General features: G+C 34.3%; 1 pseudogene; it reads left to right on the plus strand.

Moving 5' to 3' along the window:
* The window catches only part of LOC106477718, a 131,650-nt pseudogene that overhangs the window by 44,235 nt on the left and 68,244 nt on the right, over positions 1-19,171 (plus strand).

Here is a 19,171-nt window from a genome sequence, read left to right on the forward strand (position 1 = left end):
GTTATTTTACGGTGATAATCTTGTTTTCTTGTGCCCAATAATGCATAATTTCATTTGATAAACACGTTTAGATTGAATGGTAATTTATAATCAGTCACAAGAATGTCGAATCTGAATCACTTGAAAAAAACACGGGGGTGCTTAACTTTTTTCCAGGTGTATATGTAGACCCTTGAATCTGTTTGTAATTAGAAAGATTTAGCGGCTTCTCAGATTCTTAAACCAACACTCCTATAGCTGATGTGGTGCACCTCTATACAAGCAAGTGACGTGGTGTCAAGGAAAGCTGGTTACTTAAATGAGTATTCGCGCTGCAGTTAAAGAAATCTGGTTACGTAAGTGAGTATTCGTGCTGCAGTTAAAGAAAGCTGGTTACGTAATTGAGTATTCGTGCTCTAGTTAAAGAAAGCCGGTTACTTAAGTGAGTATTCGTGCTGCAGTTAAAGAAAGCTGGTTAGTTATGTGAGTATTCGTGCTGCAGTTAAAGAAAGCCGGTTACGTAAGTGAGTATTCATGCTGTAGTTAAAAAAAACTACCCATCTAAGTGGGTATTTCTGCTGCAATTGAGGAAAGCTAGGCACCTAAGTTAGGCTTAGTGGATAGCTGTGATTAGCTGTGTAAAGAAAGTTGGCCACTTAAATGAGGACTAATGTTGTGATTAAGGAAAGCTGGCCACCTAAGTAAGGGTTGGTGCTGTGGTTAAGGAATGCTGACTATCCAAGTGATAATTTCTGTTTTCTTAAAGAAGGCTGACTATTTAAGTAGTGATTCGTGATGTAGTTAAATAAGACCGGCTACCTAAGTACGTACCTATAGTTAAATGACAGTTCGAGCTTTAGTTAAGGAAAGCTGCATAGCTTAGTGTTTAATTTAAAGAATGGTAGGTAAGTAGGTACTAAATGACGATTCTTGCTGGAGCTAATAATAGTTGCATCCTTAAGTGAGGATTCTTCGTATATTTAAGAAAGACTGGCTGTCTTAGGGATAATTTTTTCCCTCCCGTAAGAAAGACTACATGGCTACCTAAGGAAGGATGTTTACTGTAGCTAAACGAGGCTGACCATCTCATGGTAGATTCTTGCTGTACTTAAGGAACCTGCCTACTAAAGGGACGATTCCATGTATACTTAAGGAAGGTTGATACGTTATGGTAGATTCTTGCTGTATTTAAGGAACCTGCCCACTAAAGAGACTATTCCACGTATACTTAAGGAAGGTTGGCTGCGTTATGGTAGATTCTTGCTGTATTTAAGGAACCTGCCTACTAAAGGGACGATTCCACCTATACTTAAGGAAGGTTGGCTACGTTATGGTAGATTCTTGCTGTATTTAAGGAACCTGCTTACTAAAGGGACGATTCCATGTATACTTAAGGAAGGTTGGTACGTTATGGTAGATTCTTGCTGTATTTAAGGAACCTGCCTACTAAAGGGACGATTCCACCGATACTTAAGGAAGGTTGGCTACGTTATGGTAGATTCTTGCTGTTCAAACGTTTTTGTACACGATCAGCTTTAATGATATACATACATCTTCTAAGCACTTTTATAACTGTAATGTGGGATCTAATGGTTAATTGCAGGAGCCTTATTCTTTTGCGTGAAAAGGGAACAGTCATTATTGTATGAATGTTTTATGAAATAAAAAAATAAATCATTTTTAAATAATAGTTTTATGTCTGAAATGTGGTTTACTGCGCATACGTTGGATTTATCGATGTCGTTTTAAATGTGGAATTGTTTTAAACTTGGAGTCAATTTATTTTAAATACGATACTTTTATAAATGAATGTTATACTCGATTCTGATATGTTTAATACATTTAAGTAAAATTAGGGTCTTATTTCAATACTGACGAGCAGCTATTATGCTGCGAAAGTGCGTCTGTGAAACACTATCCTGTATTCATGAAAACAAAATATATTCAAGATAAAATATATATTTGTGGAAATTTCGTATCTCAGGGTGTGAGAAAGAAGTCCCTGTTGAACCACAAATAACAGTAATTCCTCGAACCACCATATCTATTTGCAGGTTACCAGCGAAACCAATATCCTTAACACAACCATAACGTATTCAAACGTAGTGAAAGGCCAGCGGTTTCTTTCCTCAGTACGGTGTGAATAGGCAAGTACCGTAGCATTGTACACCGTTTGACCAGGCAAAAGCCACACTGTAAAATCATGTTCTGGCTTGGACAAATCCTTCATATTTTCATTTATTCTGAAGGAGCTAAATACGCTTCAGAAGGTTGTGGCTGTTTGTTCAACCTACATACTCTCAGTCAGTACGATACGGTGCTTACACTGAAGGATTCAAACGAGAGTATGTCTACCTTATACGGGGATTTACATGCATGTAACTGTGATGCATACATAATCTTCAAGTAAGTAATGAGTAGATAGTATCAAATTTATTTGTAAAACTTGCGTGATTATTTATTTCAATATAACTTGTTTTTTACCGAGTTTTAGTCATAACACGTGCAGTTTTACACGTACATGGACACATATCAAAGGAAAACACACGATGAGCAGATACAAGCCCCCCAACCCTAATAAAAACCATGGCAACGCCTACATATAATATATATATATATATAGAATCATTCAAGTACGCGGCATATGTTTTCATAATTATAAAGTTACAAACTAGCGTAGTTTCGAGGAAGACTCCTCCCTCTCTCAGAGATAGTTCAGTAATGAAGACAATGATAGCAGATGTTAGCCGAGAAGAACATGACGATGGGAGCAGATATTTTTTTATTCCATTCTGAATTTTCTTTCTTAAATATTTTTAAATAAACTTTTTATAAGTTAATATTATATTTTAATTTTGTTTTTCAGCTAATTATATAGCGATACAATAAACATACAAAGAATTAATAGAAATTGATTCTACGAGACCTCGCTAACACCAGATTAACGACTGTATATTTTGTTACAGATGGCAACTCGAACAAAGAAGGTGTTTGTTGGAGGTCTATCAGCTCCGACTACTCTTGAAGATCTTAGAAACTACTTCGAGCAGTATGGACTGGTAAGTCGTGCGTTTATTGATCAGTAGAACAAAGAAGCACACTGAAGATAACGCCACTTACAGTAGTGCAAAACAGCTGTTGAACATAGAACAAAATACACCATTTCTTAGGAAATTGCGTTTATTGATCTTCCTGATAATCTTCGACTGTCACTGCTAACCATTCAATATGACATATTGATTTACCCAAGTTGGTGTATATATATCAAATTATAAAAATATCAAAAATGAGGTTTAACACCAAGTGATGTAAAAATTATGTGACAAAAAAGATCTAAAAGTTGGATATTTGGGTTTTAAGACAAACTTTCATTCTCTATATATGTATCCTGACCATGTTGTTCGATAGTTATCACCGTCGTCTCGTCTACTATACACACGTATATCCTGACCATGTTGTACGATAGTTATCACCGTCGTCTCGTCTACTATACACACGTATATCCTGACCATGTTGTACGATAGTTATCACCGTCGTCTCGTCTACTATACACACGTATATCCTGACCATGTTGTTCCATAGTTGTCACTGTTGTATGACTGGTGAATTTGGTGTATTTTCGTCATTCAGTCGTTTTTTTTTCAACAGAAAAAACTTAAGGCTTAATTATTAGATTGTAGTGAAAACTTTACACGTTCTGAAAATTTTCTGGAAACCTGAAATTTTTATATTGTTTTTGACGTAGAATCACAAAGAAATTCAATTTATAAGTTGCATGATTTGTTATGGAATTATTAACTCGAAGCGATTTCCACATGCCTAAATTTATCAGAACAACTTACCCTCTCTCTCTTGCGCTTACAGAAGCATGAACAATACTGTTATTTACAGAGATATGAAAAAATTCTGCAGATTGTGAAACAGTGATTGTTTTCTACATCGAATACCAGATAACGTTATGCTAAATAATTATTGAAAGATGTACAGACTTGTTAAGAAATTCTTTTAAAGTTCTTAAACGTTTATACAAGGTATACATTTCAGAATCACCTTTTAGTAGCACCAACATAATATACTTTGAAATACATTGTTATATTTCACTGTAGAACGGCAGTAACAAGCTTTGCGTTGTATGAGTTTCAATCAATCCTGCTTTTTGTTAAGAGAATCCACTTTAGGTAAATAACACGTCTCAAGTGAGTTGTATAGAACGAATGTTTTGAAAAATGTCACGAGCGAAAGGCAAAGAACACATCATGAAGGAAAGGCAAAGAACGCATCATGAACGAAAGACAAAGAATGCATCATGAACGAAAGACAAAGAATACATCATGAGCAAAAGACAAAGAATACATCATGAGCACAAGGCAAAGAATACATCATGAGAAAAAGCAAAGAATACATCATGACCGAAAGGCAAAGAATGCGTCATGAGCGAAAAGCATCATGAAGGAGGTTTGGTTGTTTTGAATTTCGCGCAAAGCTACACGAGGGCTGTCTGCACTAGCCGTCCCTAATTTAGCAGTGAAAGAGTAGAGGGAAGGCAATGAGTCATCACCACCTACCGCCAACTCTTGGACTACTCTTTTATCAACGAATAATGGGATTGACCATAACTTATATTGCCCCTACAACTGAAAGGACGAGCATGTATGGTAGGACGGGGATTCGAACCCGCGACCCTCAGATTGCGAGTCAAGTGCCTTAACCACCTGGCCATGCCGGGCCCATGAGGGAGGGAATGGTATAGAACACGTCATGAACGAATGACGTACATAAGTGTCATATGAACGAACGATATAGAATTAGAACGAAGTTGTCAGTTTTCAACCAAATTAATTATCATTACATTTATTTTCGATTACAGTGGAACAATACAAACGAAAATCACATTGTACTGGTATAAACATCTTATACATGTAACTAGAAATTTTATTATTTATCAGATGTATTATCTCACATTTAACATTGTGATGGTTGGCAAGTTAGTTAACTGAATCTCCAAAAAGTGATATCGAGAATACTAAGTTAACGTTTTACTTCTTTTACATTCTTATAGCAAAAAAAAGAAAAGCAACAAAATTTACATTCTGCATCCAGGACCACGCCTTTCCCACACACTGATGTAGCATTATCAACTGATGTAGTCGTCTGCAATTCATTTAATAGAAAACAATAATAGAATAAGTTGAACTTTCTAGTTAAAAATAAAATTTTCTACGAAGCTTTAACTTGAAATTTGATAAGTCTTACACAAACTTAACTCACTTTGTCCTACAGCTTGCTGTTTATACGATTTCTGAATTGTAATTTGCAGAATATTGTTGCGTTGTTAAAACTGAAACTCAAATAATCGAAGTTAATAAGGAAACTATGTACAAAAGGCCTTTATTTATCAAGGTCAGCTCTTAGTAAACAGGAAAACATTTCGTTCGTATTTTCTTTAGAGCAATTGGAGTATGAATTCTTGTAATGTTGATACTCCATTGGAAATTTTAAAATATTTGCTTCTATCATTATTATCGACTTCTTTCCATTTATAATTTCGAGATTTTCTATTACTGTTATTTTTAAATTTACAGAAAATGTTAAGTATATAAACTACCATTAAGTTTCCTCTCATATAGATCTTGAAGATTATCAGTTGTTACCAACTTCCTTCTTGTATAAAACTCCAAGGTATAAGCTGCTATGATTTTCCTTTCTATTTAAGAATATCAATTGTTATTGTCTTTTTTACTATAATAGAACTTTAAGATGTCAGTTGATATTGTCTTTCTTTTGTAGCAGATGAAGACTGCTAGATCTTTACCTCTCTTCAACTATATAAGAATGCACTTTTATTCGTTATGTTCTTGTATATATTTAAAAATTCCTTGATCAATTGTTTTGCAGTTATTTAAAGTCTTTGCAAACAGGATATAAATAGTCGTAAACTGGTATTAATTTCTTTCTTATATAACAGCCCAAGAGTTCCAGTTACAGTAATTTTCTTCCTATGTGATACTTCAAGTTCATATTTAAGTTACAGGGCTTATACTTGTTTAGCCATGTGTCTGTGTCATTGCTCTCCTTGATATATGAATAAGATATAGTTGTGAGATACTGCACTAGGTGGAGACTGAGGTGGAATATCATGTGAGGGTTAGGTGTATGGGATTAATGGTAGAGGTATCACAGTATCATGTTCTGTCTGTTGATTGTGCGAAATTAGGGTAAAATGGTAGTTTTTACCAATCTGTTGTGAGACCTCTCGGAGTTTATCATTTTTTACATTACCTATTCATGTTAGGTTCTTGGTCTATTTATTCAAAATTATGACGTAAAATACAAGCTTAGAGGCTGTCCAGTACTATAGTAGAGATCTCAGCACATTTTAGTCGTTTGTGTTAAAAAAGTAAAGATTATAGTTATTGTTTTAGACTTATGCTTGAGTATTTCTTTCGTTGCATTTGTTCCCTGTGTTCTCTCATATACATACTGACAAAAGACACAATAGGATTAAGTGGTATATCGTTCTTAGGTATATCCTGAGAGTCCATAGAGAAGTGGGATGAGAGATTTGTTGCTGGATTATATACATTTGTACAGTCTTTTAGGGGTCAGTCTTTGGTCATACAACGATTTAATTAACGTGTCTATATTGCTTTTCTTACCGTTTTTATGGATTGAGCCTTCTGTTATTGTGCTGTTTCATACTTACTTTTTAGTCACCACTGAACCTGAATATGGAACTCCACGAACATAAGCTGTCTTCTTTCCTACATGAACATTTATGAATATCGACTATGATGTTCTCACTCGCTTATTTTTATAAAACCTAAAAATATCATCTAAAGAGTTATAAAGTACAGTTTGAAAGATATCAGTTATTGCTGTCCTTATTCGAAAAGTCAGTCAATAACTTATTCTAACCCGGTATTATGATATACATTTAATCACATGTACAAAGTTTGCTGGTACTGGTTCAAATAAGCGGGGAAATATGTCTGAAATAAGGTCATTTCTGTAGACCTAGCAAATGTTATGTTGTAGGATCTTCAACTCCTGAAGAATATTGCTTTAATACGAAGATTATCTACTGTTTAATCAAGCCAGTGTAAGGAAAATCCGATGGAAATGTTATTGCATGAGTTTTAAGATATTCTGTTTATCAGCTTTCTAAACAGAACCTCAGTAGAGGTTGAAATTATGTATTTTGATATATCACTATATCAGGAACCAAATAAATTCATGTTCCTATTGAAATTGAATTATATTACAATAAAACGATTAATTAATTATATTTGCTAATATATAAAACTCTGCAAGAAACTATGCCACAGAGTTAAACTTGTCAGTGTAATGATTTAGTTCTATATTTGACTATTCAGTTTTTATCGGTTTAAGCCTACTCTAAGTTGTGATATCTCTCGCATTCAATAATTATTAACTCAAAGAGTCAATGGTATCGTAACTTCCGAATTAAATTGATGCTTTATACCTTAACTATTAATGTGAAATATACGCCATTATGCTGTTTAAGTCCTTTACAAGGTGTAGGTTCAAAAGTGTTTGATTTGATTTTAATATTTTATTGCCATGTACGTCACAGTGTCAATATCAATGAGAACCAATCACATATGAACGCTGATGTCGTAAAAACACTTAATAGAATTGGCAGTGCATAAAGCTATTTTAAAACTTTAATGCAATTTTTGTTTTTTTCTCGCCCAAAAACATTATTAGTGGAAAATATTTGAATTTTCTTTTATTTTAGTTCTTGCAATTTCATCTTTAAGTAATTATAATTCACAAATAATATTAACGAAATGAGTATTTTTTACGTTCAAACTTTTTTTTTGCTTAGCATAGTGAAGCTGTATTTTTCGTTCGTGTGTAGAAATGTTCTTATGACGACTCTAAGATAGGGTCGACAGAAACGCTTTGGACATGGAAAAAAACCCGTTATATTTGATGTATGTTACTTTAACACTAGTTTGTCTATCTGTCCTTACTGTGGCCTCCACATTAGTAACATCGCAACTGAACAATAAAGGTTACATTTTCGATCAATTAGTGTATTCCGTACTTGGTGAAACATCAATTTTCCCATTTCTGACATTTCCATAGCTCAAGTTTAATTAACACAGTATATTTGATGTAAACGATTTTTAAAGGTGATTATTTTTAAAATATAGAATTAACGACGCGTTGCCGATATCCTTCATAGCTTAATCAAGTAAGAAAGATTACACTTTTTAAAATTGTTAAGGCGTCTTACTACACTAACTGACTTAGGATCCCTAATACTTTGAATTCGGTATAGCCTAAATTCCAGGTTATGTCAGAAGGTATTTTATTCCATTGTAACTTATTCATCACAGTGTATAGTCTGTAGTTGATTCAGAGGTGCTGCCAGAGGAATGTAATGACGAATGCAATGTTTAATCTCACGTCATAGATGCTTATTCGGATTAATAGTCAAGAAAAATGACTGAAGTCACTGTCATTCTATTCAAACTGTTTTCAGACAATACGAGCATGGTGGAGTTTTGCATGATCGTCTTGAAAGTACTTTTGATTATCAGAGTGAAAATACAATATTGTGAGTTGGATATCATCTCTTGTATGTTTTCCATACTTTTACTTCACCAGTGAAACTATGCTGTCCTGTTTGCATCTGAGATAAACAGTTTTTAGACTGGTTGTTGCCTACAAAAGCAAGTTTTTCTAATGCCCTTTACAGGATCATATCTTGACCACTGTTGAAGGAATTGGCACAAAGTCGAATGTCTTTGTACTTTACAAGTCTGTTCATTCCAGCTTTTCACCACGATTGTCAGCTATAAGTACTACTAGTTGCAAACATATTCCTTTTCATTTGCCAATATTTATAAAATTGGCATTTACTATCCTGAACCTTGTAAAGTCGGATAGATCCTTGCTCTTACAATTGATAAGGCTCAGTCATTTAAAAAATCAGTCTATTTTACATAAGCAATGAAATGTAGCATTTTAAAATGTATGTTGGAGGGGATGGCTCCTAATAAAGTGGTAGGACTTGGTAGGACCGCTAATATCACCACTCGTGAGAAAACGTCATTTCAACCTACTCTTGGGTGTTTGACTCTTCGAATTTAATTTCTTGCGAAAACTTTTGAATGATGGTGCTCACTAAAAATCAGGTTCGTGTCGCATGTGCTGCCTTCGGGATGGCTCAGAAACTAGTCGCAGACATGCTCCGAGAATGCAAGTCGTCCAATCGACACATCGCAATGCCAGATTTTAAAAATCCGATTAATGCCTCAAAAGTTTCAGAATTGTTGAATTTGAAAGAGTGGTCCGTGAAAAAGTGATGGAATGTGGATTGGGAACTCTCCAGATTTAAATCCCGTCGAAAAAGTTGGAGTTTTTGTTCAACAATGCACCGAAGAAATGTTGGAAACTTTGCGTGAATGCGAGAGACACAAACGTGAAACCTTGATTCGTGTTCTCACTGATGTGCTCACAGAGATAGCCACAAAAACATACACGTTTGTTGCATTGCTGAAATCTTTTGCAAATCGATTAAAACTCGTGCGTGAGAACAATGGTGGCCCAATCAAGCAATATTGATATTTGGAATTACTTTTTTGATTGAATTCAAATCTTATTTTACTTTGTTATGCATTTGGGGAAAAAGTGTGATTTATTTTGGAACACCCCTTACCTCATACAGTGTAAAAAATGCAATCACCAGTATGTATTACATACCCAACGGATCTTAGAGAACGCTTCAACAACCATAAGTCTTCTATTAACACCGAAAAATATCTCCCTGTTGCTCAACACTTCAACCAACCCGGTGATTCTATTAATGATGTTTTTCTCATCAGCATTAAAACTGACTTTAAAACTAAAGCTGATAGAGAGATAAAAGAAACTTATTGGATTGCTAATCTAAATACTGTTCAACCTAGTGTAATAAATCTAGATCCTGGAATTAATGATCAACAATCATTGATTTTCTCTCTGTCAGAAAAATATTTTATATTTTTTATGTTTTTCATGTAGTGTGAACTCTCAATGCTTACCCCTAATATTTCTAATACTTACTATTCATTTGTGATCATTTTTTGTTGCCTGTGTCTTTAGAAATTGATCTGCTTAACATTTCTTTTTCAGTCAGTCTTCATGTGTCACTTTTATTTTTACTTTAACAACATTTTAATATCATTTTTCATGACCATTTCTAAAGCAAAACATCTCTAACACCTTTTTTTTACACAACGTTCTCGTTTCCGGCTGATTGCACCGGAAATCAGATACACTTACAACAAACAGTGCATTGAAAATATACAAAAACACTTCTTGGAAGCCCAGGTGACTGATCCTCATTACGTTACTCAACTCCTTTTATATATCACTCATTCGGTTACATCACCATTCCCAGTTTGTCCTTGAAGAATAAATAAAGGTGACACATGAACACTGACTAAAAATAAATGTTAAGCAGATCAATTTCTAAAGACAGGCATGGAAAATTATCACAAATATATAGTTTTCTCGTATTATTGACTCTATAATGATTTTGGAGATTCTCAGTAACCACGCATTACTAAATGTGGAAATAACCATTAATTATTATACTTATATTCAGTATACTTACAAATATTATAGAATATTTTTTATCATTATGTTAACATACACACTGGAATTTATTGCTTCCCCATTTTTATTATTATTTTTACACAATTCTTCGCTATACATTTTAATTCGTCTGAAAGTGTAAGTGACTATTTTGATTGAAGTAACATAATTTATTTCTTCCTATTGTGTTCTTGATTAAGGCTTAGTATCATTATTGCTTTTATTACCATAATACATGCATAATTTAATATAGCTCAGCGAGTATATACGATGCACAAATATATTTATAATATTATACATTTTCTCGGCTTAAAGCCGCATTGTTTGCGAATATTTTCGAAGTATTTATTTTATTCTAATTTTCTTTCATATTTTTGGTACCTGCTTTAGAATATGGCCTTTCCAATAATATTTTAAAACGACTATTATTTACTTTCTTCCCAACACCTCTGTTATTACTGAGTTCAAATACTTATCCAGTTTGTAAGTTTTGATGTATGGCCATTTATTCACCACTAATAACTTAAAATACTTTAGGTATTTGAATAACATGCAACTTTACCGTTACAATTTTAATAATTCATTATAATTCAGCAGATTAGCCGGTAATTTATTTGTAAACTTTCCCTTTCCTCACCAAAACGTGTAATTTCAGTGAAGAGAAAAAAGAATCCATGAATGATGTAGAGGCAAATATATTCTTGGATTCACTACTCTCTTTGCAGTAGACTAGTTTCACCGAATTCACAGCTCATCAGTATTGTTTGGGAGAGCAAAGCAATTAAACACAATAGGCTTTATATGTATGTATGTTCCTTTACTCATCACTTATAATCTTACGTGTTTGAATTACATGTGACTATACCATCACAATTAATTATTCATTAGCATATCAGCGGACTAGCTGGTAATTTATTTGTGAATTTTCCTTTTCCACACCAAAATATGTAATTTCAGTGAAAAAAAGAAAGAATCTGTCAGTTGTTGTTCTTTATTTCTGCCACTCCATTAATTTTAGTCATCATGAATTATAGTTACTTTAATAACCAATAAAAATGTCATATATTTATCGGACTGTATGTTAACCACTGTATCCTAGTAAAACAAAACTCAACTTTGAAGTATTTCAACTTTCTGATTTTTAAGTTTCTTTTGAACGTGCTGCTATCCGATTAATACGAAGGATAATTGGTACAGAAAATCTTACTTGCATCGAATTCATATTCATCGTAAGCTCTGGGAGATTCAGAAGTTACACAGCTTGAGATTTTATCTTTTTTTTTTTCATGCCATGAAAACAGTGATTATTTGAAACTATTACTTCACATTCCCGCATGAACATTAGATCAGGAAAAATCAATACACGTTCGTAGAAACCTTTAGGGAAAATTCTTAGGACACAATTGCCTTAGTTTTTATATAAAATTGTAAAGATAAGGATCAAATGAAATCAAACCGGCTCTGTACATGCTGTCATCATTTGTCGACCGCTTCTTCTTCGGGCACTGTTGTTGTCATGACAGCTTCCTTTGAATTTCTGAGTTTACTTCTCTTTTAGCGTATCAATACCGTATTGCTGAAATACAGTGAAAAAGAATCGTGAACTTATTATTATTATTTTTTGATAGTTAATTATCTTAGTTTTGGATATTAGCACAAAGGTACACACTATTTGCGTTAGCTGTCCCTAATTTTTAGTATTGATAAACTTGACAGATGACAGTTAGTCACCCACCGCCAATTCTTGGGCTACTATTGTCTGACCGAATAGTGGGACTTACCTTCGGTCCTATAACGTACCCATAGCCTAAAGGTGAGGAACTCGATTTTTTGAAGCAAAGAGACTCGAACCATGGATTCTCATATAATCGAATCCACACTCCGACACGCTAACAGTTTGACAATTATCGGCTCTATCATTTACGAGTAGCTGCTTCGTAGTTTGTAAAAGTTTGAAGTGGCATGTTATAAGCACTATTTTCGTATATAAATCATATATATTTATATAAAGATCATTCCGTGTCTTTTACAAGAGGGTGTCCTGAAACAATGATGTCAAGTCTCTGAAAGATAAGTTAATAATTTTTGGACAGCGTATATTTCAGGATGGGGACCTGCATCTCTCCTAGTTAATGTTGGGAAAAAATACCAATGTGTGTCTGTGAAGTTATTTCTATTTTCGTGATCCGTTCATTTGACATGATTGACGGTTATCACATCTATAAAATTTTATCACGAATTAGGCCTATATTCAAATCTTAATTATTATTAACTACCAAGCTTGCATATCTTAACAGGTGCTTAAAACATATAAACATGCATTACTGCTTTAGTTAGGCTAGTATAATAACTAGCATTTATGTATGGAAATAGTACGGGTCCAAATTTACTAAAGGCAGGAACTTAGAAGAAGAAAATAATTAGATGGCACAAAGACAAACCCAAATGTGAGAAATAAATGAGCTCAGTAAAGTTATTAACATTTTTACTCAAAGGTGCAATTATTTTGTACTTTCAAGTAAATGGTTATGTTTAAAATGCATTTAATTTTTAAGAAGAGTCGATAGCACGTGTACCTAAAGGCTATTCTTAACTGAAGAAGAGAATTGACTGTCAGTTTTGTACTGTGCTCAAAGCTAAAGTGCAGAGCATAGTAATCAACATATTTTGGCTCGAGCCTTGGACCTATCGATATGCAGCTCGGCACGATAACCATGCACTAGGACACGCCCGTCCCATCTTGAAAAATTAAACAGATGTTTTATGTGTATAGGCGCCCGATTATAGTGTGGAGGATTTAGAATCCGCCACTATTAGGCTAGATCTCTAACTTGAAAATTCGTTAACTTATTCGAAGGAACACACATTTTTTCCTAGAATATGAGGTAGTTCCTACATCACAGCCACCCAGTGGCACAGCGGTATGCATGCGGACTTACAACGCTAGAAACCGGGTTTCGATACCCGTGGTGGGCAGAGCACAGATAGCCCTTGTGTAGCTTTGTGCTTAACTACAAACAACAACATGGCTTAACCGTATACCCATAGAAACCTTGGTCGAAAGAGTAGTGATACAAATGCAATGAAATTGTGATTGAAAATATTTTTTTTAAGAGGATTAATTTGAGCATTGTTTATAACTAAAAGGGATTCTAAAAACTTAAAAGGTCATCGCTTCGTATTATAAAGCTTGTTTTGGAGCTGCCAAGTTAGACATATGAATTTTTTAAAAATATTTTCAACATTATACAGATTTTATACCCTCGCGTGTCAGATCGTGTTTCTCTTTTTCAGACTTCACATTTAAAGAGCCCTTTGCGTGATTAACTTACATACGGAGACAAAAAATAATTGCTTTTGTGAAAGGCACGTCAGCAGTGAGCAGATATTTTAAATGTTATACCTTCCTCAAGGATTCTAGAATCAATAGGACTAAAAAGAAATCTTCAGCCTAGTTCCAGCTCTCTGAAAATTACAATGATAAGCCTAATACATCAGCTTTCTACAATGACAAAACAGCAGTTCTTTTCTCCTCTTTCCCACACCTTGTCACACCTTCGGAACTCCGAGTCTTTTTATTAAACAACTCTTAAGTTTGAGAAACGAGTTGTTGTTTTATATTCTGACGCAGGTGTAACACGCGTTAGAATCCACATGTTTATCGAACGTCAATTTTTCTCCATTGTTCAAAGCTGATATGAAGATACCTCTAACTCTAAAACTTTTAAATTTTCTAAAATATCATTTTTTCACAACTTCATTACTATTTATAATAGTTCGAAACTTGAAAAATTCTGAGTGATAGATTTATTATACTTCATTTGGGCATTATGATGTCTAATTCGTATAAATCTACTTTAATAATAAGTTACCATAAAATATATTGATAGCAAAATAACGATAATATACTAGTAAGGAGACACTGTCATGAACGGAAAGAAAACCAAATATAATTGGTTTTAAACGATATCAACACATCAAAACAAAAATCTCATTTTCAGTAACTCCATGTTTGGAAACCAAACGAAAGTACAGTTCTTGATAATAAAGCTTTAAAATCGCTGTAGCCGTTATTTACTTAGTAATTTCCTCATTTTTCATTGTAACGTTTCCTGTTATTAGCTACAAGGAAGATGCACCCGTAACGTATTTGGTGCACTGTTGAGAATAATTCCCCCTGGTAAGACATATATTTATGGGCCCCCCAGTGGCACAGCGGTATGTCTTCGGATTTACAACGCTAGAAACCGGGTTTCGATACCCGTGGTGGGCAGATGTATAGCTTTGTGCTTAATCTCAAACAAACAAATAGTTTAACAGTGTAGTCTCGCCAGTGAATTATTATTTATTGCTTGCCATTACTGACACTAACAAAGACAAATATTAATGTTCAAAGGAAGAGTGGCTACTTATTGATAATGTTTTACGCAATATATGATGACTATTAAATTAGTTGAATGTAATAAAATGCAAATTAAATTTTATACAGAGTCAATGTTTAGACAAATTCGTGAAAAACTTTTTCCTATTTAAGTTGTATTCATAAGTTCTCAAAATAAAGACTTGTTTAATAGAAACAAATCATGTTTGTCAAGAAAAATCGGCAAGAAAGCCCGGGCATGTCCTAAGGTATCTGAGGGTCCGAGGTAATGGGTGTGATGCAAGTGAAGACGTTTCGCTATTTCAGACATGAGTGGGCTATAAAAGTAACAATTAACTCTATTATTTATTTCAAAGAGACGAACAAATCCCTAGTATTGGCGTATGCTGCGGGCTGGCTAGCTTCCTTCTCTCAGGTTAGTAGCCCAAAGGTGTAAACGGATATACTTGGCCCCTAAAGATCTCTGATCTGAATTATCAGATTTAACTTTAAGAGAATACACCGCTAACCAAATATAAACATTTAAAACAACCTAGTTTATGCTTTATGAGCTCTTGGTGCATCGATGACCAAAATAATTGTTAAAAAGTAATTCAAATGACTTTAAGCGAATATAAAACGTGCAACACTTTTTATAATCTCTCATAAAAGTGGTCCCCCAGTGGCTCAGCGATAACTTTCAAGACTAATAACGCTAAAACCGGGATTCAATACTTATGGTGAGGAGCGCACAGATAGCCAATTGTGCTTAACAACAACAACGATCGTAAAAGTGGATGTACAACACGTGTAAAAAATCGATTCCTCAAATGCAACGGTAGAATTTTATTCGGTCGAATTATCGAACTTCTGTTATGTTTAGCTGAACCGTTGTAACAACTATGAATATCAAATGTGACTTAAGTACTCCAATATATTTTATCTAACATACGTTTGACATTTCACACAGCACCAAATAGCATATACATAAAAACAACTCTTTCAACACTTATTAGGTCTTATCTTAAATGAAAGGTCACGAGAGTGACCTAAAGGTTAGAATTGTGATTGCGTTATAACAGTGACAACTAATCCTGCTATTCGCTTTAGGCGGCAGGAGTAGCCAGCTGGTTGCCTTCTTTGGCCCAAAGTTTAAAATTATGAACGGCTGTACCCGAATCATGTTGTCTCTGACCTGGCTGTTTAGACTCTTGTGTGTATAAGGTGTCGTTCAAGTAAACAAAGAACAGTCGTAGAATGAAAATCAAGTTGAAATTTTTTATTTCAGAAAAGATAACGTAGAATCATAGATGTTTACTAACAGGATACGTTCTTTACTATGTACTAAAGACGTAAATAGTTGATTATTAAGATAATAAATTGTCTATTTGTTGTTTTATATTACTTTTATTATCGGTAATTACCATAAAATATTTTTGGCAATTGAAAAATAAACATAGATAGCATCTGGACTAGGAAAGAATTTCCATGTGTCAATGTTCCAGCTTTGAGTTCAAAACTAAAATGGAGTCCAGAATTAAGTGTTATGGCTTTTATATCATTCTTTAGCCTCATATTTAAACCTTTGAAACAATGTTGTGTATCATGTAAAACTGGAAAAAACGAGTATTTGAATCGTAGCCTAAACAACTTTGGAAAAAGAATATGAAACCTACAGGCTTTCATGAGCAATGTTTGCGCTATCATACTTCTGCAATTTGAAAAGGTGTGTGGAACGTTGATTTAATAACTTCACAGGCCTGCGATGGTTTTATTGTCTTGAAAGTTTTACATGTTCTACAGTAATTCCTGTACGCTGAATCCGAAAATGATATCCATTTTTCTCCATCACTTATAGATTTTTCACAAAACGTCATAACGCAATACTTAAAAGAAAGACCACAACACGTAGTTTTGAGACTAAAATACGTAATTTCACACACAAAAATCAGGATGAATGAGGATGCATATTTGTTTGACATCAATATTCTTCCCTTTTCTTCAGTTCGTTTGTATTTTTGTTAACAAACATAATAATAACAAATGTTCATTGTGGTAAACGAAATAATAATTTGATCTAAGTAGGAGTTTTTTTCGTCCTAATTTGTAAAAAATCGTTACGTGATAGAAAAAAATTAATATTGTTTTCGAAGTCTAGCGTAACTGAATTATGGAAAATCCGGTATTAAAACCAAAACAATATTTATGAACTTTAAATTCGCAGGCTTGTGTTATTCGTTGGCTGTATTCTGTTTTTGAAACAAGTATGTCACAATGGGAAAGTGGACCATTTTTGTTTTTATCTGCACGAAATGCATCAGAAATTTCGCAGAACGATATGAGATATAAAACTGTCTGCCTTTGATCAGGGATTTCATAACTTGGCATTAAAAGAAATAAAGCTGCTGTCTTCTTTTAATCGGAGGTTTCACGGAACGGCATGAGAGGACCCAAAGCTGTCTGCTGTTCGCAAGAGACTTTTGTAAACGGTGTTATTTGTTTAGTTAATTTCGCGCAAAGCTACGAAGCCGTTACAGTTTTGAAGTGATAGACTCGAGGGAAAGTCAACACCACCAAGCCAGCTCTAGGGCTACTCGTGTCAGACTGAATAGTGGAATTTGACCATTACTCTTAGAACTCACCCACTCCCCTAAAGTAGGGAAGGTAATTTTTTTTGTGGTAACGGAAAGCAAACCACTGAACTTCGGGTTCACAGTTGAAAAGATGTAAACTTATCTGTCATTCATCGAATATTTTGTAGAATAGCTTGAGAAGGCGTAAAGATGTCTTCCATTGAACAGAGATTTCGTTGGAAAAGTTTTGCTGTGCGTCAGAAATTTCGTAGAATGGTTTTATCTTGAACCCAAGTTTATTTGTTACCCACTACGAGATGTCTTATACAGCTGTTGTACGAAACTGGATACTTAAACATCTGCAGGAATTACCATGCATATTTAATTGAATCTCAAATCTTAAAAAAATCATGATTTACCACTTAGTGGTTTACCTGTAAAAGTAGTACAACACGGAGGTTGAGTACGTTATATTAAAATTATTTTGGAGTCTATGTTTCCACGTACAGTTATGCTCCATCTGACAACCGTGAATCTTGAGAATAGCCTTGCAGTGTAGTTTCCATTCAAAAGGCTCCGTCGCAACGCTGCCATGATCAGAGCACACTACTCCTTGCTCTACCTTTTCATAATGCATTTAGTGTATGAAGACAACGATTTCCCAGTGCCAAATTCAACAGTCCGATCACACAGAAATCCATAGGCCACTTGACTTGTATGTCTTCATATGGAATACCATGAATACTCGTTTCATTATCTAGCTACTTGAGGTATGCAATGGTTGAATCAACCTTGTACTCGTGACTTGTGTCGCCATATGAGACGTAGACCCTTCTTGATTATGTTGCATATTATTGCCTGAGGCACGTGGATGGCGTTTTTCATTGAAATTTATGTTGATAGGTTCTCATCTGTTATAAGATGCCACATTTTGCTCACCACGACTTGATGTAGGTCTCCTTCTGAATAGTTACAACACCCCAAGTTGATCCATATCCTTTTATTCTGAAATGCCATTAATTATTGAAAATTCTAAATTACAAACCTGAGCACTTTTTTTATGATGTCAGTGTATGAATATTTTGCGTCGGAAAGAGCTGTTACATACTTTACACAAAAGCAATCCATTTTCGTGAGCATGACACTACGTAGAAAACGCCAAACAGTGCCAAACTGTACTTCTAGTTCATATACATTCGTTCCACCGCTACTTTATACTGACTGTGCTTGTCATGCGACTTTTTGACTTGCATATTCAAAATCAAAATCGTTTTAATATAACGTACTTAATTCTGTATATGTAAAATATCTTGCTTTTATTTACAAGTGCATATCAATGAATTACGTATCCATTTGCCCCCCCCCTACACAAACAAAACAAAATGTATCCGTTTAGATTTAAAAAGTTGTAGTTTTTGTGCAAGTATACTGAAGCCAGTCCACATTCCAAAGTAATATTCCATTGACTGCTGTAAGTTATCAATAAGTGAAGGACACTGACTTTTTCCCCGCTAAATTTCAAAATAAGTGCTGATTGAAGTATGGAACGGTTATTAAATCACTAGCGTATAGCCTGTCAAAAATGACGGGGCAAGTACTACCCCCCCCACCCCATAGTATACCCTAACCTCACATTTCATAGCTAACT

The sequence above is a fragment of the Limulus polyphemus genome, unplaced genomic scaffold (genome assembly GCF_000517525.1).
Source record: "Limulus polyphemus unplaced genomic scaffold, Limulus_polyphemus-2.1.2 Scaffold169, whole genome shotgun sequence".
NCBI classification, from domain to species: Eukaryota; Metazoa; Arthropoda; class Merostomata; order Xiphosura; family Limulidae; genus Limulus; species Limulus polyphemus.